The sequence below is a fragment of the Trachypithecus francoisi genome, unplaced genomic scaffold (genome assembly GCF_009764315.1).
Source record: "Trachypithecus francoisi isolate TF-2019V2 unplaced genomic scaffold, Tfra_2.0 Lachesis_group10, whole genome shotgun sequence".
Classification (NCBI taxonomy): domain Eukaryota; kingdom Metazoa; phylum Chordata; class Mammalia; order Primates; family Cercopithecidae; genus Trachypithecus; species Trachypithecus francoisi.
In genome coordinates, this window is record NW_022681455.1 from 35,092,696 (window position 1) to 35,116,654 (window position 23,959).

The following is a 23,959-nucleotide window of genomic DNA, read 5'->3' on the forward strand; positions in this document are numbered from 1 at the left end:
AGGAGATCAAGACCATCCTGGCTAACACGGTGAAACCCCGTCTCTACTAAAAATACAAAAACTAGCCGGGCGAGGTGGCGGGCGCCTGTAGTCCCAGCTACTCCGGAGGCTGAGGCAGGAGAATGGCGTAAACCCGGGAGGCGGAGCTTGCAGTGAGCTGAGATCTGGCCACTGCACTCCAGTCCGGGCGACAGAGCGAGACTCCGCCTCAAAAAAAAAAAAAAAAAAAAAAGATACTCCATGGTTTGCAGTTAAAGCCAATATTTGAAGTCAGTACTTCTGGAAGTTGCTAAAGGGTTATCAGCTGTTTTGAACTACTGTTTAAGTTTATTACGTGCACCTTCGAGTTAATTTAAGCCAACTAGAATAAGCAGTAGCTAATTTTTGGTCCCCCGAGGCACGCCCAGCTGATTCCCACCACACCCAGTTCCATGGAGAAGCTTGATTGGTCCACAGGTCCCGTCTCCCTTACAGTGATTGGTTCAAATAAAAGCACGTGACACAAGTCAGGTCAACGAGGCATAAGGAGAGGTCAGCTAGCGGCTTCCGGTAGCGCCCCTCTTCCTTGTACTTCGTCAGGCGTTTTTTGGGAATTGAGAGTCCTTCCTGCTCCGGACTTTGTCCTGCTGGGGTGGAGGCCGCCTGACTACCAGCTTCACTAAGCAGAGAGAGGCAGGGAGCCCCTGAAGCCCACCCTCCTGCCCGAGATTCCCCAGCATCCAACCAGTACATTCTTGTTGAAGCTAGCTTGTTTTGGGATGCTTGCCGCTCCCCACCCGCGCTGGAATGTGAGCACCTTGAGGGCACACACCCTGTCCGTCTCCACTGCTACACCGCAGTCCTTATACATAGCTGGGCCCCGAGAGATACCTTATAGCTGAATGATGAACGAGTGAAGTCATGAATGAACCTAATATAAGCTCAGAGCGGGGCGGGGTGGGGAGTTAGCTGAAAAACACCTTGAAAATAATCTAATCTACATCTCTCTTTTCTACTCTATAGTAAGAAAAGAAACAGGAGCTGCAGTGTTAGAACAGTTATCCTAACTAGGGCACTCTCTAGTGCCATAATGAGGATCTTTGGTCACTGTAAGGCAAGCATCCCAGAGGGGCTCTGATGCCACGCCCGGTTCAAGTTGGAGAACAGAACACCCAGAAGGATCCAGCTAAATAAAACTTCAGCGTCAGTTGATGATAGAAATAGAGGGTTGGTAAGAAAGAAGAAAGATATAAGATTTTGTATTTAGAATTTTTTTTTTTTTTTTTTTTTAGATGGAGTCTCGCTCTGTCGCCCAGGCTGGAGTGCAGTGGCACGATCTCGGTTCACTGCAAGCTCCACCTCCCAGGTTCACGCCATTCTCCTGCCTCAGCCTCCCGAGTAGCTGGGACTACAGGTGCCCGCCACCACGCCCTGCTAATTTTTCGTATTTTTAGTAGAGACGGGGTTTCACCGTGTTAGCCAGGATGGTCTCCATCCCCTGACCTCGTGATCCACCCGCCTCGGCCTCCCAAAGTGCTGGGATTCCAAGCGTGAGCCACTGCGCCCGGCCTCTTTTTTTTTTCTTTTTAAAGAACATACAATTTTTGTACTAGTTGATTAATGTTTAATGCTGGCTGTTTTGATGAATAAAGTTTAGGAAATATATGATTATGATTGCAGGGGCCTTTAGCATATAGAGCTGCATCTGCATCCCACTTTGGATGTAGGGGTGAGACTATGCAAAGCCTTGTTTGCTGGGAATGCACCTCTCTAAACGTTCAAAATTGCAGAATGGAAGTTATGAAGCACTGGCAGACTTCACAACTCCCTTACATTCCATTCCATAGTTTGCCTGTGCTTTTTACCAAATATTTCGTTTCTTTTTCTGAATTTCAGATATCCACATTCCACAGAGAATTTTTTTTAAAATCAACTTTATTGAGGTATAATTTTCATAAATGTGTCAATTTTAAGTGTACCTTTTGATGAGTTTTACAAATACATATATTCGTGAAAACACCACCACAGACAAACAGTATTTCCATCATCCCCAAAGGTTTCCTTGTCCCTGTTTGCAGTCAATATCTGTCTCCTTATCCCAGGGCCCAGGCAACCACTGATCCACTTTACCTGTTCTAAAACTTCATATAAATAGAATTGTACAATATGTAGTTGTATTTGGCAGGTAGAGCTGCCAAAGAAAACCACAGACTGGGTGACGTAAGCAATGGAAATTTATTTTTTTACAGTTTTAAAGACTGGAAGTCCAAGATGAAGATGTCGGCAGGTTTTGTTTCTCCTGAGGCCTCTCTTTGGCTTGCAGATGGCTGTCATCTGGCTGTGTCCTCACATGGCCTTTTCTCAGGACACACACATCCTTGGTGTCTCTTCCTCTTTTTATAAGGACACTAGTCCTATTGGGTTAGAGCCCCAACTCAATAGGTCCCTATCAGATTTGACTTATTGGCCCTTTGACTTCATTTAACTTTAATTACCTCTTTAAAGGCCCCATCTCCAAATACAGTCACGTTGTAGGAAAGGATTTCAACTTATGAATTTTGTGAGGGACACAATCAGTTCATAACAGTAGTCTTTTGTGTCTGGCTTCTATGACTCAGCGTGTCTGTGTGATTTATCCATGCCATGGCATCTATCAGTAGCTTGTTCCTTTTAATTGCTGAGTAGAAGTCCATTGTATGAATATATCACAGTTTATTTATCCTTTTATCTGTTGATGGACTTTGGGCTGTTTCCAGTTTTTTACTATTATGAATAAAACTCCTGTTAACATTCTAGTATATCTTTTTGTGGACATATATCTTAGTTTATCTTGGGTAAATATCCAGGAGTAGGATTACTGGATTATATTGTGTTTAATTTTGTAAGAAACTGTCAAACATTTCTCCAAAGTGTACCATTTTGTATTTCCACCAGCAGTGTATGAAAGTTTCAGTTGTTCCACATCCTTACCAACGTTTGGGACTGTCAATTTGAAAAAAAGTCATTCTAGTAAGTAATGGTTCCTTGTTGTGGTTTTAACTTGCGTTTCCCTGATGACCAATTGTTGAGCATCTCTTCATGTACTTATTTATCAACCAAATGTCTCATTTAGTGGTGTGTGTGCAAGTCTTTTGCGCTCGCTCGCTCTTTCTTTCTTTTCTTTCCCTTCCTTCCTTCCTTCTTCCTTCCTTCCTTCCTTCCTTCCTTCCTTTCTTTCTTTCTTTTTCTTTCTTTTTAAAAAAGACTTTAGGCCAGGTGTGGTGGCTCATGCCTATAATCCCAACACTTTGGGAGGCTCAGACAGGAGGATCGCTTGAGCACAGTAGTTTGAGACCAGCCTGGGCAACATTGCAAGACCTCATCTCTATGAAAAATATATATATTTTTAAAATAATTTAAAAGGACTTCATTTTTTAAGAGCAGTTTTAGGTTTACAGCAAAATTGAGAGGAAGATACAGATTTCTCATCTACTCCCTGCGCCAACATGTGTAGAGCTCCCCCATTATCAATACCCCCTATGACTGTGGTGCAAATTGTTGCCATTAATGAACCGACACTGACACATCACAATCACCCGAAGTACATGGTTTACATCAGGATTCTCTCTTGGTGTTGTACATTCTGTGAGTTTGGACATATGTATAATGATGTGTGTCCATCATTATAGTGTCCTACAGAGTTTTCACTGTCCTAAAAATCCTCTGTGCTCTGCCTATTCATCACCCTTCCCCACTCCATGTTTAAATTGGCATTGGCAACGTTTTTTTTTTTTTTTTTTTTTCTATATTTTTTTTTATATGGAGTCTTGCTCTGTCACCCAGGCTGGAGTGCAGTGGTGCGATCTCGGCTCACTGCAGCACCTGTCTCCGGGTTCAAGTGATTCTCCTGCCTCAGCCTCCCAAGTAGCTGGCACTACAGGCGCCTGCCACCATGCCCGGCTAATTTTTGTATTTTTAGTAGAGATGGGGTCTCACCATGTTGGCCAGGCTGGTCTCAAACTCCTGACTTCAAATCATCCACCCACCTTGGCCTCTCAAAGTGCTGAGATTACAAGCATGAGCCACCGCACCCGGCCGGGCAAAGTTGTTTATAATATTCCCTTACAATATCCTCCTATTACTTGTAAGATCTGTCATTAAGTCACTTCTCTTATTTCTGATATTCTTAATTTGTGTTTTTTTCTCTTTTTTGCTGATCCATGCCTAGAAGTTGATCAATATGATCTTTTCAAATAACTAGCTTCTGGTGTCATTGATTTTTCTCCATTGTTTTTCAGTATTGTTTCATTGATCTTCATTATTTCCTTTCCTCCGCTTACTTTGGGTTTCATTTGCTCTTCTTTTTCTCATTTCTTAAGGTAGAGGCTGAAGTTACTGACTTGAAACCTTTCAAGTGCTGATTTAGTGGCACCTACAAATTTGGGTATGTTGGGTTTCCATTTTCATTCCATTCAAAATACATTCTGATCCCTCCTGCCTTTTTGACTGATAGGTTATTAAGAAGTGCCTTATCTAGTTTCCAAATATTTGGAGATTTTCTAAGACTCTATTATTCACTATTTATAATTTAATTCCATTGTGGTGAGATAACTTTTTGATTATGACTTGAATCCTTTCAAATGTTTGAGACTTGTTTTATGGCCCAGAATATGGCCTATTTTGTTAAATGTTCCTTGTGCATGTGAAAAGAATGTGCATTTTGCTGTTGTTGGATGGAGTGTTCTATAAGTGTCAACTAGGTCAAGTTGATTGATGGGGTTATTAAAATCCTCTGTATACTTGCTTATTTTCTACCCACTTATCTATTGGTTATTAAGAGGGAGTAGTGAAATGTCTGGTTATAATTATGATTTTTCTATTTGTCTTTGCAGCTCTATCCATTTTTGCTTCATGTATTTTGAAACTCTGTTATTAGGTACATAAACTTTTAGAATTTTGATGTATTGATTTATAATTATGAAATGATCTTTACACTTGGTAATATTCTTTGATCTAAAATCTTCATCTGATACTCATATAGCCATTCTATCTTTTGATTAATGTTAGCTTGGCATATCTTTTTCCAACCTCCTTTTACATTTTAACATATTGTATCTCTATATTGTGTTTCTTATAAGCATTATATAATGTCTTGCTTTTTAATCCAATCTGACAATCTCTGCCTATTAATTAGAACATTTAGACCACTTGCTTTTGTTTCTCACCTCAAAGAAACATGTGGGTTATTCTGTTTTAATTGTGGTAAAATATATATAACATAAAATTTATCATCTTAACCATTTTAAGTATTCAGTACAGTAATGTTAAGTATATTCACATTGTTTTGCAACCAATCTCTAGAACTTTTTCATCTTGCAAAATTGAGACTCTTTGCCCATTAAACAACAACTCCCCATTTCCCTCCTCCCCACCTCCTGGCAGCCACCATTCTACTTTCTACTTTCTACTCTAGATACCTCGTATAAGTGGAATCCTACAGTATAGACGATTTACTTATAATGTGATTATTGACAGGTTAAGTTTAAGCCTATCAGCTTCTTTTTGTTCTATATTTGTTCCATTTCTTTTTTGTTTCTTTGTTTTCTCTTTTTCTCCCTTCTTTTGGATTTTTTTAAATAATTTCACTTTATTTTCTTTGTTGGGTTAGTAGCTATAATTCTTTGTTTTGTTATTTTAATGGTTGCTTCAGGGTTTATGGCTTGTATATCTTATCACAGTCTGCTTTCACCACTTTACATATAAGAATTTTAATATACTTCCATTTCTCCTCTCCTGACCTTTCTGCTTTCATTATCATACTTTTTACTTACTCATGTTATAAACCACACAATATGTCATATTTTTTATTTAAGCAATTATCATTGAAAGAGATTATATAGTGTTTTATGAATCTTACATATTTGCCCATGTATTTACCTTTATTCCTTTGGGTAGATCTATGTTTCAGTCTGGTATTATTTTCCTTCCGCTTCAAGGATTTTCTTTAACATTTCTTGTTTGTTTGTTTGAGACAGGCTCACTCTGTTACCCAGGCTGGAGTGCAGTGACGTGATCACAGCTCACTGCAGCCTTCACCTCTTGGGCTCAGGCAATCTTCCTGCCTCAGCCTCCTGAGTAGCTGGGACTACAGGAGTGTGCCACCACACCCAGCTAATTTTTTTATTTTTTGTAGTGACGGGGTCTAATCTTGTGGCCCAAGCTGTTCTTGAACTCCTGGGCTCAAAAGATCCTTCCATTTCAGCCTCCCAAAGTGTTGGGATTGCAGGTGTGAGCTACCGCACCCAGCCTAACATATTTTATAGTACAGTTTTGCCAGTGATGATTTTTTTCAACTTTTGCATATCTGAAAAGGTCTCTATTATAGCTTCATTTTTGAAGATATTTCTGCTGATATAGGATTCAGATTGACAGATTTTTTTTTCTTTCAGCACTTAAATCTTGCTGCACCGTTTTCTCACTTGCCCTGTTTCCAGCGGGAAATCTGCTGCTATCCTTATATTTGTACCTTTATATGTAATCTGTCTTTTTTCTCTGGCTGCTTCTAAGATTTTCTCTTTATTACATATATTGAGCAATTTGATTATATGTGCACTGGTGTAATTTTCTTCAGACTTATTGTGCTGGGACTCATTGAGCTTCTTGAATTTGTGGGTTTATAGTTTTCATAAAATAGAAAATTTTTGAGTGTTACTTCTTCAAATAATTTTTCTGTACTCCCTGTTTTTCACGGACTCCAATTACAGGTATATGAGCCTGCTTGAAGTTGTCCTGTAGCTCACCGTGCTCTTTTAACTTTTTAAGCTTCTTTTTTCTCTGTATTTTTTTTTTTTTTTTTTTTTTTTTGAGACGGAGTCTCGCTCTGCCGCCCAGGCTGGAGTGCTGTGGCCAGATCTCAGCTCACTGCAAGCTCCGCCTCCCGGGTTCACACCATTCTCCTGCCTCAGCCTCCCGAGTAGCTGGGACTACAGGCGTCCGCCACCTCGCCCGGCTAATTTTTTTGTATTTTTTAGTAGAGACGGGGTTTCACCGTGTTAGCCAGGATGGTCTCGATCTCCTGACCTCGTGATCCGCCCGTCTCGGCCTCCCAAAGTGCTGGGATTACAGGCTTGAGCCACCGCGCCCGGCCTTCTCTGTATGTTTTAATTTGAAATAGCTTCTATTGTTGTGTCTTTCTAATAACTAAAATTTTCCTCTGCTACATCTAGTCTGCTATCAACCTTAGCCAATGCAATTTTCATCTTACTCATTGTAGTTTTCATGTTACTAATTGTAGTTTTCATCTCAAAAGTTCATTTTGCATCGTTGAAATATTATGCATGTTTTTGAACATATGGAATACAGCCATAATAATTGTTTTAACATACTCATCTGTTAATTCTAACATCTTTGTCAGTTTTGGGTCAATTTTATTATTTTATTTTTATTTATTTATTTTTTTTGAGATAGAGTCTCACTCTGTCCCCCAGGCTGGAGTATAGTGGCGCGATGTCAGCTCACTGCAACCTCTACCTCCCGAGTTCAAGCAATTCTCTTGCCTCAGCCTCCCTAGTAGCTGGGACTACAGGCACGTGCCACCACACCTGGCTAATTTTTTGTAATTTTAGTAGAGACGGGGTTTTACCACGTTAGCCAGGATGGTCTCGATCTCCTGACCTCGCGATCCGCTCACCTCGGCCTCCCAAAGTGCTGGGATGAGAGGTGTGAGTCACCGCGCCCAGCTAGTTCTGGGTCAATTTTAATTGATTGATCTTTCTTCTCATTATGGGTTGTATTTCGCATGCCTGGTATTCTTTCATTAGATGCCTAATGTGAATTTTACCTGTTGAGTACAGGATATTTTGGTATTTCTATAATATTCTTGAGCTTTGTTGTAGGATTGTTATAGGATTAGATTAGGTTACTTGGCAACAGTTTGATTCTTTTGGTCTGTCTTTTAAGAGTTATTGGGTGGGAGCCAGGTGAGGTGGATCATGCCTATAATCCCATCACTTTGAACACTTTGGGAGGACGAGGTGGGAGGATCACTTGAGCCCAGGGGTTCAAGACTAGCCTGGGTAACATAGTGAGACTCCATCTCTATTAAAAAATATAAAAATCAGCCAGGCAAGGTGGTATGGGCCTATAGTCTTAGCTACTCGGGAGCCTGAGGTGAGATGATTGCTTGAGCCCAGGAGGTTGAGGCTGCAGCGAGTCAAGATTGTGCCACTACACTCCAGGCTGGATGACAGAGTGAGACCCTGTTTCCAAAAAAATTAAAAAGGGTTATTAGGTGGGACCAAAGCAGTGTTTTGTATTGGGGTAATTATTCCTCAATACCAAGGCAATACCCTTTTGAGTATTTTACCCATGCCTCATGAATTATGAAGTTTTCCAGTCTGGCTGGTGGAAACACTCTTCCCACCTCTGTGTGAACACATAACACTGCTCTCTCATCCTCTTAGAAGGTTCTCTCCCTAGCTTTGGGTAGTTTTCTCACCCTATGGGTCAATAATGCCAGATACTTGGGGCAGACCCTCTGCACAACTCCAGGCCACTGTGTAGCTCTCTCCTGTCTAGTATTCTGTCCTGAAAACTCTGGCTACCTTGGTATCTTTGGACTCTTAGCTCTGTCTCTTCAACTCAGAATTGGCTGAGATGTGCCTGATTTTCTCTCCCTCTACCACAGCCTGGAAGCCTTCATAAAGCAGTAAGCTGTGGGGGAGTTGTGGGGCTTACCTTGTTTTTCCATCTCTCAGTAAATGTCCTTTCTTGCCTGAAACAGTCTTGAAAACCAACTTACCTTCTTTCCTTCCTTCCTTCTTCCTTCCCTCTTTCTTCCCCCTTCCTTCCCTCTTTCTTCCCATTCCTTCCCTCTCTCATCTCCCTCATTCTTTCCTTATCTCCCTCCCTCACTTCCTCCTTTCCTCCATCCTTCTTTCTTTCATTTCAGGAAGGAGAGGAAATCCAGTCACTATTGCTCCATCTTGGCCGGGAGCAAAAATCCTTTCTGTTCAAATTCTTTTTTATCCTTTTAACAACTATAATAGTGCTGGGCACATGGTTGGTTCATTGATTGAATGCTTCTTGAGTGCATTCATCTTTTAAGTAATAATATCCAAGTAAACATTTGTTTAGAAATTCAATTGTAGGGCCAGGTGCGGTGGCTCACGCCTGTAATTCCAGCACTTTGGGAGGCTGAGGTGGGTGGATCATTTGAGGTCAGGAGTTCAAGATCAGCCTGGCCAACATGGTGAAACCCCATCTCTATTAAAAATGCAAAAATTGGCCGGGCGCGGTGGCTCAAGCCTGTAATCCCAGCACTTTGGGAGGCCGAGACGGGCGGATCACGAGGTCAGGAGATCGAGACCATCCTGGCTAATACGGTGAAACCCCGTCTCTACTAAAAAATACAAAAAACTAGCCGGGCGACGAGGCGGGCGCCTGTAGTCCCAGCTACTCGGGAGGCTGAGGCAGGAGAATGGCGTGAACCCGCGAGGCGGAGCTTGCAGTGAGCTGAGAGCCGGCCACTGCACTCCAGCCCGGGCGGCAGAGCAAGACTCCGTCTCAAAAAAAAAAAAAAAAAAAAAAAGCAAAAATTGGCCAGGCGCCGTGGCTCAAGCCTGTAATCCCAGCACTTTGGGAGGCTGAGACGGGCGGATCACGAGGTCAGGAGATCGAGACCATCCTGGCTAACATGGTGAAACCCCGTCTCTACTAAAAAAATACAAAAAAAACTAGCCGGGCGAGGTGGTGGGCGCCTGTAGTCCCAGCTACTCGGGAGGCTGAGGCAGGAGAATGGCGTAAATCCGGGAGGCGGAGCTTGCAGTGAGCTAAGATCCGGCCACTGCACTCCAGCCCGGGCGACAGAGCGAAACTCCGTCTCAAAAAAAAAAAGCAAAAATTAGCCAGGCATGATGGCGAGTGCCTGTAGTCCCAGCTACTTGGGAGGCTGAGGCAGGAGGATCGCTTGAATGCGGAAGGCAGAGGTTGCAGTGAACCAAGATCATGCTACTGCACTCCAGCCTGGGTGACAGAGAGAGACTCCATCTCAAAAACCAAACACACACACACAAAAACAAAACAGAACAAAACAAAAAAGAATGATTGAATGGGTAGGATACTTTTTTTTTTTTTAAATAAGCGTATCCCTCTGTTACCCAGGTTAGAGTACAATGATGTGATCTTGGCTCACTGTAACCTCTGCCTCCCGGATTCAAGCAGTTCTGCCTCATCCTCCAGAGTAACTGGGACTATAGGTGCCCGCCACCATGCCTGGCTAATTTTTAATAGAGACAAGGTTTCACTGTGTTGACCAGGCTGGTCTCGAACTCCTGACTTCAAGAGATCTGCCCGCCTCAGCCTCCCAGAGTGCTGGGATTATAGGCGTGAGCCACCACAGCTGACCTAGAACACTTTTTGTTTCACCAAACAATGTAATTTTATTTCAATAACATCTCTATCTGATGTTCCTCTTTCCATTTTATAAATTGAAGCTCTAGTTCTAATAGACTCATGAGTCTTCTGGTCTCTTTACAGTGTGCTCTGTTAGCCCTCACTTTGTAACACTTTTCGTCAGATGAAGTTAACACAAATCAATATTTCTTCCTCTACAAGACAGGCTGACATTCTGATTTGGAAATCTTCATTGAAGAAATTTGGCTTATATTCTTGGAAACTTCAGGCTTGCATAACACTTTGACTTCTAGCTTAATTCTTGTGGAATCTTGGGGTTCAGGCCCTTCTCCTCAAGTTCTTTCTGTGGCCCAGCCAAACCTTGCGCATCCTTCCAGCCCAGCTTAAGCCTTCCTTCCTCTGTGACGCCTACTGCCACAGTGATCTTGTCCTTCTACCTGCTCCTCGGAACTTCATTGTCTTTTCCACTCACCTGGTGCCTAATCGACTGTACTGCCTTGTCATACCCTTTGTATTTAGTCAGAGCATCTGTTTCAACCAGCTTGTAACCACCTTCAGACGGGAGGCCCACAGTGCCTAAAACAGTAATAATAATAATAATAGTAATAACCAGCATTTATTGAGTACTTACCATATGCCAGGCCCTATTCTAAGAGCTTGTTATGGATGACTTCAGTTAACTTTCACCCATTCAAAGGGGATAGTGCTGTTACAATCCCACTTTCCAGATAAGGAAGCAGAAGACCAGGGGAGTTGGGTCAGTTAGCAGAGCCAGGATTTAAACTCAAGCACTCTGAGAGCAGAGTCTGAGCCACCCTCAACCCCTACACTCTGCCGTGGCACTGGGGGTGCAGTAGTTGCTCAATATAGCTTTGTTGAATGAATGAAAACATGGAGGCTTGTCCTGTGCAGGAGAGAAACCTCCAGAGGAGGCCCTGTTCTGTTACACTTACAGCTTTGCTGTTTGCCATCACTACTTGCACATCATTGCTGTTGTTTCAGGAGCAAGATCCTGTGTGGTCCAGGAGGGAAAAGAGGTTAGGAAGTGAGATGCCCACACCCCTCTCCTGCCTTCCTCCCTTGCAGGTTGGGCAACGAACAAGTTGGGGCAGCTCTTCTTCCTACCACCCCTTGCCTCAGAGCTAGCCAGCAACCTGGAGCAGGGAGAGGTGGAAAGGAAGGCATGGGGGGCAGCGACAGCTTTAGGATCACTGGTTCCTGGGGCCCTTGCCTTCTGAGGCTCAGTCAACCGGATGTTCCTTTAGCTTGCCGGAATTTGGCCGGATTTACAAAGATAAGATCAATCTGACCCTTAATTCCTTAAATGTAATTTATGGGCTTGCCTCCTGTGTGCCACAACACGTCTGGCTATCCAAAATCTGGTAATTATTTATGTAAACACAGGATCCTGCCTTTGTGGATTATAATTGGACTTGAACAGCAAGAAGCAGGGACTTACACAGTTGGGGCTGCACTGAAACTCTTCTTTTGAAAACACTCACCTGAGCCTTTGAAATCTTCCCTGTGGCTCATGGATGGCTTTAACCAGACCAAAAAAACATTCTTTTCTCCTCCTCCTGCAGGCCTGGGCAAATTTGTTCCCAAACACCACCAGGTTTTCTAGGTCCTTTCAGAGGATGGGCTGAAGATACCCCGTCATCTGGACTGGACTGAGAGGACAGGTGCCCTGGGAGGGAGCCTCCATGGATCTCCTCATTGTCTGTTGGGACATGAATTTTTATATCCCCTCTAAGAAGAAACAGGATTAGGAATTTTATGCTGTTTGGAAAGAGGAGAGGTGGCTGGCACAAGAGAAAGATCTTTGTTTTTTATTCACGCTGTGAGTTTCCCAGGAGCCTTTGCTGTACACACACACACAAGAGCCAGGAGGATTAGAGGAAAGAAAATGAGTTGATTGAACCAGATGGTTCAGGAAGCACTCCCAGGAGGCTGCTGGAATGGACGAATCTGTGTCTTTAAATAACATTAATTTCAGAAAGGCCCAAATTGTTTCCTAAATTACTACACTGAACTCTTACCTTTCATCTGTTTTTATGGCACCTCTCTGGTTGAAGGCAGGAGCTACTGCTTTCTGACAAACAGCTTTGGAGAAACCCCTCATCCTTGGTGAAGCTGGTAAGGAATTGTTTTCCTGCAGGAAAAAGAAATCCTTAAGAATCCAAGTGCTTTGAAAAACAGATTTAGGCAGAAACAAGCACCCCTGGGTGATCTGAACAAGCTACCAAGTTCTAATGCCAGCTGAGACACTCATTTCCTCAGTGGCTGGGGGCAAACCACTTAACCTCAGTTTCCCCATCTGTAAAATGGGGTTAATAATGCTTACCTGCTGCAGGAATGCTGTGAGGTTTTAATTGGGTAATAGCTGTGGAGCCCTTTGATGTAGTAAGTTTTATTAACTTGTAAGGGGTTCCCTAAGGCCAGAAAAAGCAGTTAAACCCAATAGAGAGAAGAAAGGCACTGAAAGGAAAGCAAAGCTCAGCTAAGTGTTTCACCTCCAGCTCCAATTTCAGAAGTGTGGAGTCCAGCTGCTCCACTGTGAGTGGAAAGTAGTGACTGGGGCTGGGGACTGTCTGAATAGCATCGGGGGAGGGAAAGCTTCAGGGTCATCTCAGAGGAAGCTTGGCTTTCAGATTGTGAAGGGTAAAGGTAAGCAAGTAGTCTTGCTTGATCAAACCAGGATCATTCTCTGGCCCCACTGAGGTTCTTTGCTAAGAACCTTCTCCAGTAAGAGAATTATTTTGCTATTAATCCAAGGTCCTTATAATTGAATTTAGAAACCCCTAGCCCTGGCCTCCTGTTTCCCAACAATTAAATAGAGAACTGGCCTCTAGCCAGGGTTGCTGACCAGAGAAGAGCTGGAAGGACAGCACCAACCAAAGGTCAGAAAACTGGGGCGTTTTCCAAGCTCCACCATTCACAGCTAGGCAGACCAGCCTAGACTGCTCGGCCAGCTCTGTGCTTCAGTTTCCCACTCCATAAAATTGATTGCCATTAAAGCCCAAATAATTAAGATTTGGAACGTGAAACGCACTAAAATGATAAAGAACAAACCCCTACTCGCCTTTCAGTAAGTTAAAAAAAATCAATTATTTGAATAATTTTACTCCAAGCCAACTCATTCAGCATGAGAGACCCCATGTTCCTCTTCCTCCTTTCTAACTTTTGTTGGGTGCCCACCACACAGCCACGGTCATTCAGCATCAGCTACATGAACACAGCCCAGGAGGGTAATCAACTTGTCCTGGTTTGCCTAGACTATCCTCGTTTTAGCTCTGAAAATCTCATGTTCCAGGAGCCCCTCCTAATCGCAGGCAAACTGGGATGGTTGATCACCCTAACATGTCCTTGGGCTGGTTGGAAAGTGCTGGCTACAGTTCCTGTCAAGCAGTTATTGACCTACCACGGGCATATCTTAGGAAAAGGGGCGCAGTGGTGTGGCAGAGGTGAGGGAGTCCTATGATCCAGGCTGTCATTCCTGGCTCTGCCTCTCTCTACTGACTTCAGATCAGACCCGTGGCCTCAGTTTCCTCACCTGCAAAGGGAGGCGGTGTGACATGATGCCTTTTTACCTTTCCTCCAGGAGACATGGCTGCAAAGACACGCCCATCAACTTGCCCAGCCCCAGGGGGATGCTGTGTGCTTTGCAATGAGTGGCGAAACACACAGCGTGGGGACACACTGGGGACCAAAGTCCATCCCTGCTTGTGGGATTCAGCTCCTTGGTGCCCACTGATTCCTTTAATACCCTTTCTTTGTGAGAAGGAAGCATATGGGTGGGAATGTGTCAGCCCTCAATTAACCAGTTGAGTGTTGTACATATCTCTTTAGATCACTTTCCTTCCTAAAATGAGCACATTATACCCCTGAGATCTGAAACTTGACTTTTCCAAGACTGTGTTCAAGTTTGGCAAAATGAGCACTGAGTCCAAAAATTAAAGCAATTTAAAAGACTCACTGTTTCCCTTATCATAATTTAGGCTACACATTTTTAGTATGGTTTTCTATTCCTGTGTTTTATTTTACAATATACAGAAAAATACCTGCTGTAAAGGAAGCAAAATTCTATAAATTATACATATGTTTTGTCTTCATTGTCCAGATTCTCCAGCCAGCCTGTTGCTTGGATATACCCTTTGTTCAATCCATGTAGACAGAGGAAATAATCAGGGTTGGGATTGTTTTGATGGAGGTGGCTTTCTTTTTGGGGATTGATTCTTTTAAAAATGCCCTTGATAGGCGCTTATCTTAATAAAAACAGTCTTCTCGTGACAGACCGGAACCTGGCTTTTATAGCATTAAAAAAAGTAATTTACATTAAGAAGAAATGGGAAACAGTGATTGAATCAAAGCCACCCTGAGCAGCTTCCCCCTGCTCTGCCCCATCTGAAAACAGCCCTGTTTCCATTTCACCGCTGAGCTCAGCCTGCCTGCTCCAGACGTCCAGACCTCGCACTCTATAAATTGTCTCTGCCCTTGCCCCGGAGTTGCTGACTATATGTATTTTTGGGCCCGGCATTAATTCCCTCATCCTTGGCTGGTGACATTAAGATTTGTAACTGATAGAATGTGTTTTTAATGTATTTCCTGCAGGTTACTATTAAAGAAATCTAATTCTTCTGAACTTGCAAAAGGTTCTGCTGCCATTAAAAAAAAAAAAAAAGTATTACGGGAAGAATTTCCCCGAAGCCTCCAGATGGACTGGGCAGCCAGAGGGGTCTGGGGTTCCGGAATTCTCTGCTTAGCTCTGCCACTCACTCTTCCTCCTCCTGCCCAGTCTGTTCTCTCTCTGTACCTTAGTATTCCTGGGTATGAAATGAGGATAAATATTTGTCTATGAGATGAGGGTGTTGTAAGGATTAATTGGTTGGTGCTTCGGGAAGCCTTTGAAGATGAAAGACGCTCTCTGCAGATGCTAAGTAAACTCATAATGTGTCTGGTTTTAATGAGCCAGGTGAAGCCAGTGGGGATGGCTGGAGATTAACTATGCCTAGTCCAGAGCTTGCCTGCATGGGCTGGACTGAAAACGGGGTGGAGCTCCTCACTGGTCCCCTGCGTTTGATCTCATCACTGTTTCCCCTGACTCCTGGCACAGAGCCTGGCACTTTGGTTCTCTAGAAATATATGCAGAAGGTAGTGAGTTAGAATTTAACCTAGCCTGTCATGTCGCAGAGAGCAGGACTCCAGACTTCCTAAATCATGCTTATTGCCTCTTATTCTAGCATATGGCTTGGGCAAGTTACTTAACCTCTGAATCTCAGTACCTCATTTGCCAGTGGGGATAGTCAGAGTCCCCATCTTGAAGGTCTGTAGTGAGGATTTGTCATAAACGTGGCTAACAGCAATTGAGCATTTGCTCTATGTCATACACAGGTTCTAAGCATTTTATGCCCATGAACTCATGAAACTCTCACACACCAATCCCACCAGGGAGGGATTGTTATCCCGATTCTACAAATGGCAGAACTGAGGCACAGAGAGATTACTTGGTAGCTTACCCAAGGCTTGAGTTCTTCAGTGTTAGCTAGACCACTGCTCACAACATGGAATACTGCCTGTTATGCTTAACAGAGTGCTGGACACATCATGAGTGCACAACAAACAGGTTGCTTGAGGGGTTCTCAGACTGCCTGATTTGCCCAGCCAGGAATATAGGAGCTAGGAGAGAAGGGACCAGAGTAGACACAGACAGGGGCCCCAAGCTAGGGGAAGTCACCAGGTCCATGTGCAACAAGCCAACGTGTAGGTTTCAGAAAGGTGTAAGTCTGGGCCTGCTCAGTGTGACCACATTTGGGACCCATGATACTTTGTCAAAAAATTTTCCTACCAAATCATGTTACCTCAAAGACAATCTGAACTATGAGGTTTGAATGCTGGCCTATGGGAACTCCTGGGACTGTGCCATGGCTTACGGTGGAGGATCGTGCATTATGCAGTGTTGCTATTCCAGGCAATCAAACCAAGGATCAGAATGAATCAACACACATTAAGACTCTGGCCCAAGCAGTCCTCTGCATCCACCTGAGGAGCCAGAAGGGAGACTGAGACCCACAGAAGAATGATTTCATACTCCAGTACTGTGACATCACAACCCAGGCTCTGACATAGGAAGGGAACCAGCTGAAACGTGGGTTGGGGAAGCCTCTGGTCGGAACAGAAACATCTTCAGTAACTGCTGCTGGTGATAGGAGGGGAAATGGAATTTTGTTTAAATATGATGTTGTTTTGAAAAGTCTGACTAATGTGAAAGTCCCTATTTAAAAAGGAGTTGACTCTACATTGAAATTGGTTGGTGTTTCCACACCCACATGTTGACTAAGGCCTTGAAAAACAAACTTCCTGGTAGATCCTGATGCAAATCACCTGGGAGCAAATGCTTCAAGGTACAATCTGTGAGCTGTGAGCAGACAGGCCTAGCCAAGAAAAATCCTGGGTCTGTGTTTATGAAAAGGCAAACAGATCCCAAAAGAAGGCCCAAACCCTAACTGGCTTTGGGCACCGGCCCTCCAGGAAAGAACACACAGATTGGAAGAAGGCCCTAGCACACATCTCTGGGACCCCAGTGAGCCCCCATTTCAGAGCCCCTCTCAGCAACACAGAGAATGGGGGAAGAGGGAGGGCCACATGGAGCCTTCTCTTACTGAGCATAAATGTGTGTCATTCACTGAATCTTTAGCACATCCCCATGAACCATGTGCATATTACCATCACAATGTCCATTTTCCTGATGTAGAAATAGGCTTAGGGAGTTTTAAGCAGTGTGACCTATGTCCCAGTTTGCCCCAAAGAGTTTTGATTTATGCTGTTCTCTCAGCATAACTGGTAATAGCCTTTCCCTTCATTCTCATAAGGGCCCCATTTGGACATTCTAAGTTAAGTGACTTGCCCAAATTCACCCCACTAGTGAGTGGCAGAATTGGGATTCAAATCCTGGTTTTCCTCTGCTCAGAAAGCAGACCGCAGGGCAATTTCTCCTGATTCACAATAACAAAGGTGGTTCAGGGGCATGATTTCCAAAGTCTCAGCAGCCCTTTGGGAGCTGGGTGCCTGCTCTCCTCCTCTCTTTCATTGAGGGCCTCTCCAAGCCTGTCTGATTGTCTCTCTGTGCAGGAAGGAGCCTACTGGTGGCGTCAGTGCTCAGCAGACAAACCACACATGTTCACCAGCACCCCACCTTGCTATGTTTGTTTTGTCTGCTGAGCACGTTTCTACCAGCTCCTCCACAATAAAAATGCAAGATAGGGCTTCCCCATTTGGGCCACCAGCCCAGCTCCCGAGCCCTAACCTAGGCCAGCACCACTTCACCTGACTGAGAAGACCCCTTTCCTTGGAAGACTGCCCTGGGGCCGGTCCTCAGCTGTCCGGACTTCCATGGCCTCTGTTTCTCTAACACTTGCCTTGAGACACAGTGAGGATTTGTCTGTGTCCCAAGTTCCTCTACAACTATTTATTTTTCAGGACCACAGAACTGATCCAATCCAAGCTCATTTTTCTGGTGAAGAAACTCAGGTCCGGAGACATCAAATGACTTGCCCAAGAGCACACAGCTGAAAGTTGAAGGCAAAAGACCAGGTCTCCTGACTCTGAGGCTAGTTTCAAGCTGTGTTAGTTCCCACTTTGGCCTGAGACCACTTAGTACAGGCAGACCTCCAGTAATACACCTGAAGAAGGCCTTTACGTGACGATGCTTGGATGCCAGAGACCAAGATTTGTCTGCGTGAAACGTCCCTCAGCCCAATTGCTAATATCTCAGGATCAGCAGCAGGGCCTTCATTCAACCACTCACTGAATCCACACGCCTACCTCTCTGCCAGGTGGTTATGCACAAACACCTCCAAGTAAAATAAATCACTTCTCCTGAGGTGGCCCTCTGTCTTCAGACAACTGGCTGCTAGAGATCCCTTCTGATCATTGAGTGGGAGATGCTTTTCTTTCACCCAGTTCAGGGCAAGTCTGGGGCCCCTTCTTCACACCCTTAAAGTTGAAGATACATAATTACCACTCTTTTGATTGTTCCTCACGTGATGTTGTCTTGGAATATGCATTTGGAGTGCAGACTAGATGGTCAGACCTGAGACTGAAGCCTACCTCTGCCTTTTATCTGCTGTATGGCTTTGGGCAAATGACTTAACCTCTCTGAACTTCAGTTTACTCATCGGATATATGATCAGATCATGCTTAGTGTTTACTTCATTGGGTTTTGTGAGGATCACAAAATGATGAGATTATCTACATTACTGGCTAGCTCCAGGATCTGGCACAGTAAGCACTTATAAAGGGGAATAATTAATATTCTTACTTTTTAAAATATATAGACAGCCTCTGTCACCCAGGCTGGAGTGCAGTGGTGTGATCATGGCTCACCGCAGCCTCACCTTCTCAGGTTCAACAAAGCAGAGGCTCTCACCTCAGCTTCCTGAGTAGATGGGACCACAGGCATATGCCACCATGCCTGGCTAATATTGTTTTTTTGTGGAGATGGGTCTCCCTGTATTGCCCAGGCTGATCTCAAACTCCTGGGCTCAAGTGATCCTCCCTTCTTAGCCTCTGAAGTGCTGGGATTACAGGTGTGAGCCATCACACCAGGCCAATATTCTCCCTTTTCCTCAACTTCATACTGTATTTCTCTAAATGCAGCACCGAAGTTTTTGTTTCTCTGGAAGCCATATCACATGACCAACTTTTATCATGAACTAAAACTCGTGTCTCTTTTTCACATACACAACTGCTAACACATTTCACCCCTAACGTATCCTCTCACAATTTTGTTTTGCTTCATTCTCCCCCTCGAGCTTGCAGCTCCCTGAACTCTTTTCATCCTTTTAGAGGCTGCCTATCTTTCTGGCCCATCAAGACTCTCTTCTGGATTGGAGATCTGGAGACCAGGGGAAGATGATAACCATGTGAAAACCACAAAGGCTTAGCCGTGTGAGGCTCCTGCCTGCATCTTTCTGCTTTCCCCCTTTGTGGGTCCTTAAAAGCCTGCCCAGCTGCGCAATGAGGTGACCCCTTCGAGCCTGCCTGGCTGGGCTGACATTCCATAAGCAATTGTCTGCAGAGGAGCTCTTATGCTCCTTTTGAAGTTCAGTGGAGTGAAGTGTAATCTAAGTGAGCTGGAACACATTTCGATAAAACAGCTTCTATGGCCAGGGCCTCCTTTAGGCAAAGCCATCAACATGGGAATCGGAGCCGGGCTCAGCTGAGCTTTCCAGTCTGAGTTCCCCAGGCCTTCCACTGGCTTTTGATCACAGGACATTAGGATTTTGGTGTTCAGAGGGATAGCTCAGTGTAACCCCCTTATACACAGATGAGGAAACTGAGGCCCAGGGAGGGGAAGTAACTTGCCTGAGGTCACATAGCTGGTGAGGTGCAGAACCAGTGCTGGGACACTTGTCCATACTGGCTAGACCCTCCCTGTGCTATACAGAATGGCAGGTGGACAGGGAGGAAAAAGATAAAAAGGACAATGCAAACATGGAAGGGTCAAGTTTCCTCCTTGGAAGACGCCTGGCAGGCCTTGGTGTCCACACACAGGCCAGGCTGGCTGAGGAGGGGAGGATAACAGCATAAGTCTGATGAGTCCTCACAACTTTTTCAAAGCACGTTTGCATTTTTGTTCTCAAATGAATCCCATAACACCAGGAGGAACTCATCAGGGCTGGTGTCTTGCTGATGGGGCGTCTACCAGAAAGGTGAATTGACCTGCCTAAGGTCTCAAAGAGCAGGTGGGATGCTTCCATGGGAGTGTTTTGTCCTGGAAAATGGCTTTAAAATCACTTGGGTGGCTGGGCGCGGTGGCTCATGCCTATAATCCCAGCACTTTGGGAGGCCGAGACGGGCGGATCACGAGGTCAGGAGATCGAGACCATCCTGGCTAACACGGTGAAACCCCGTCTCTACTAAAAATACAAAAATTAGTCGGGTGTGGTGGCGGGCGCCTATAGTCCCAGCTACTCGCGAGGCTGAGGCAGGAGAATGGCGTGAACCCAGGAGGTGGAGCTTGCAGTGAGTGGAGATCCCGCCACTGCACTCCAGCCTGGGCGACAGAGCGAGACTCCGTCTCAAAAAAATAAAAATAAAATAAAATAAATAAATAAATAAATAAAATCACTTGGGTAATATATGGGAAGTAACAGAATCAATTTTGTAAGGTTGTTGTGAGGATTAAATAAGTGCTTAGAATTGTGGCTCAGTAAGGCTGGCTTCTGTCATCACTATCATCACCACCATCACTATCACCACTATCATTACCACCACCACCACCACAACCACCCCACCATCATCACCACCACCACCATCACCATCACAACCACCATCACTACTACCACTATCATTACCACCACCATCATCATCACCACCACCACCATCCAACCATCAACATCACCAACACCATCACAACCACCACCACCACTACCACCACCATTATCATCACCATCACCACCACAACCATCACCACCACAACCACCCCATCACCACCACCACCATCACCATCGCAACCACCATCACTACTGCCACTATCATTATCACCATCATCACCATCACCACCACCACCATCCAACCATCAACATCACCAACACCATCACAACCACCACCACCACTATCATCACCATCACCACCACCATCACCACTACAACCACCCCACCATCACCACCACCACCATCACCATCACAACCACCATCACTACTACCACTATCATTACCACCACCATCACCATTACCACCACCACCATCCAACCATCAACATCACCAACACCATCACCACCATCACAACCACCACCACCACTACCACCACCATTATCATCACCATCACCACCACCATCACCACCACAACCAACCCCCCATCACCACCACAACCATCACCATCACAACCACCATCACTACTACCACTATCATTACCACCACCATCACTATCACCACCACCACCACCCAACCATCAACATCACCAACACCATCACCATCATCACAACCACCACCACCACCATTATCACCATCACCACTACCACCATCACCATCACAACCACCCCACCATCACCACCACCACCATCACAACCACCATCACTACTACCACCACCATCACCATCACCACCACCATCCAACCATCAACATCACCAACACCATCACCACCTCCACAACCACCACCACCACGACCATCACCACCACCATCACCACCGCTACCACCACCATTATCATCACTATCACCACCACCACCATCACCAACACATCACAACCACCACCACCATCACACCACCACCACCACCACAACCATCATCACCATCACAACCATTACCATCGCCATCACCAGGACAGCTATTGTTCTTACCCACCCTCAGGACTGATCCAGCCGGCAAGGCCTACCCTTCCTCCCTTCCCCTGGGAGAAAGGAAAGTTGCTCTAGTAAAAGGTGGCTTCATTACTGAACTTCTTGCCCAGACTTTTAATCCACTGATCAGAGGACCTTAAGAGTACCTTATGGAAACTCTGGATCCATGGTGCTTCCCCATAGTAGGGGAGGTCAGGCTGACATCCTGAGGTGCCCAGCCTGTGTTCTGGCTCTCTAGATACCCCTCTGAGCTTCCAGAGCCCCTGAGAAAGGGAAGCCATCCTGTCTTACATGTTGCCCCATCCTTGTTCTCCGGGGAGGCTTCTCAAGAGTAGAGGGCTGGAGAAGGGCTTTCCCTACTCCTGAATGCCAGCAGGTCCCCCAGAACAAGACACACAGCCAGTCCCCCAACACCTGAGGAGTGAGTGGAGGCAGGAAGGCAGTGGGGACCTGATCTTTCTCTTCAGCCTGGGAATCTCTGTGTGCTGCTCTCTGGCAGCAGATGGTTCTTCCTAACTATGTCTGACTCAGGCTGATGTTAGAATAAGTTGGCCTTCCTAGGAATTGATGAGGTGAAGAGAGACAGGGCCTGCTGGAGGCCCCAGGGGATCCTTTCCATAGATAGAAGCAGAACCTTCACAGTTCATCTTTTTGTGTGTTCTGTATTTGAATTCTTCTTAGCTTCATTCTAGTATCTTAGCTTTTTGAGGACAAAATTAAAGGACATTTTCTCTCTGCGAAAATCTTCATGGCAATGATCAGCTGACTTTTCATTATGTATGCATAAATGGATGGATCAGTTCTGAGCTGGTCCCTCGCTTTGCTGCATCCTAGCATCTCTCCCTCTACCCCTCCATCCTCAAGTGAGCACCATGTTTCAGACCTCATGCTGATCAGCAAAGGTACAGACAGAGAAGACAGAACCCCTCCCTCAAGGAACTCTCTCACAGTAAACATCACACCTCAGACCATGTGGTGGGTGCCACCAGAGGATGGTACAGGTATGTGGAGGGAGCAAGAGGACAGGGACCTGGTCTGAGAAGGTTATAGTCAGGGAAGGCTTCCTGGAGCAGGGGATGTCTGAGCAGAATCCTGCTGCAGGGCTCTGAGCCAGCAGGTATGGGGGTTAGGGATTTGGAAGGATATTAAAGGCATCCCAGGCCACAGGGTCACCTAAGCCAAGATGCAGAATCACCAAAGAACAGACAAGCCCAGGCCACTAGGGGATGAGCAAACGGAACATGGGGTGTGAAGGGGTAGAGATAGTGTTGGGTGGAGACGGGAGCAAGGCTTCATGTGACAGCTCATCCTGATGGCAGCAGCATCCTTAGTGGAGGCTCATGTTTGTTCAGTCTCTCAATCAAAGGAGCAATCTGGTAGGGGCGGGCGGGTGGTGGAGGTCTTTCAAGCCTAGGGCTGAATCCTGGCTCTGTCTCTTGGGGGCTGTATAACGTGGACAAGGCACTTAACCTCTCTGAGCGTTGGCAGAACACACACAAACACAGGGATAATGGTCCCTCCCTTGGAGAGTTACTTGGAGAATTCACAAAAGCCCGCAGCACAGTGTCTAAAACTTAGGAGAGGCTCCATAGAGGCCAGTTAGTCATTCCTTCCTTTATTCATTCTGGTTCTCCCTGCTGCTTGTGTCAGACTCTACAGTCAGGTAAGGAAGCAAAAAACTCATTATGTTAATCAGGACATAGGTTTGGCTGCTGTGACAAAGGCCAAAGTGGCATTGGCTCCAACGAGACAGCAGGTTATTATTCTCTCACACAGCAGCTTGAGTTTGAGCAACAGGCTGGATATGGTAGCTCCACAAGGTTGGGCACCACGGTTCCTTCTCTGTAGCTGCTCTGCCACCTTAACACCCAGCTTCTATCTCAGGGCCTAGGATGGCTGCCCCAGCTCCTGCCATTGCCTTCACATTGCAGCCAGTGGGAAGGAGAGACAGGAAGCAGAGGGCTTAATCTTCCCATTAAAGGCCTGACCTGGCATTTGTACACGTCAATCTCAGTGTTCCAGGTCACATGCGATTGGCCAGAACTTGGTGACATGGCTATAGCTGGCTGCAAGGGAGGTTGGGAAATGTATCTCTAACTCAGTGACGCTCAACTAAGGGAATTTTTCTTTTCTTTTTTTTTTTTTTTGAGACAGAGTCTCACTCTGTTGCCCAGGCTGGAGTGCAGTGGTGCAATCTCCACTCACTGCAACCTCTGCCTCCCAGTTTCAAGAGATTCTTCTGCCTCAGCCT

The 23,959-nt window shown here is 45.2% G+C and overlaps 2 long non-coding RNA genes across 2 annotated transcripts; one reads left to right on the plus strand and one right to left on the minus strand.

The window, feature by feature from the left end:
* Positions 1-794: 794 nt before the first annotated feature.
* Positions 795-14,466, plus strand: LOC117087093. The gene is made up of 2 exons (XR_004438675.1): positions 795-1,210; positions 10,495-14,466. It is a non-coding gene; the product is annotated as an uncharacterized LOC117087093 (long non-coding RNA).
* LOC117087091 lies at positions 10,350-12,517 on the minus strand. The gene is made up of 3 exons (XR_004438674.1): positions 12,411-12,517; positions 11,874-12,091; positions 10,350-10,947 (listed from the first exon to the last, which is right to left on the minus strand). It is a non-coding gene; the product is annotated as an uncharacterized LOC117087091 (long non-coding RNA).
* Positions 14,467-23,959: the final 9,493 nt, after the last annotated feature.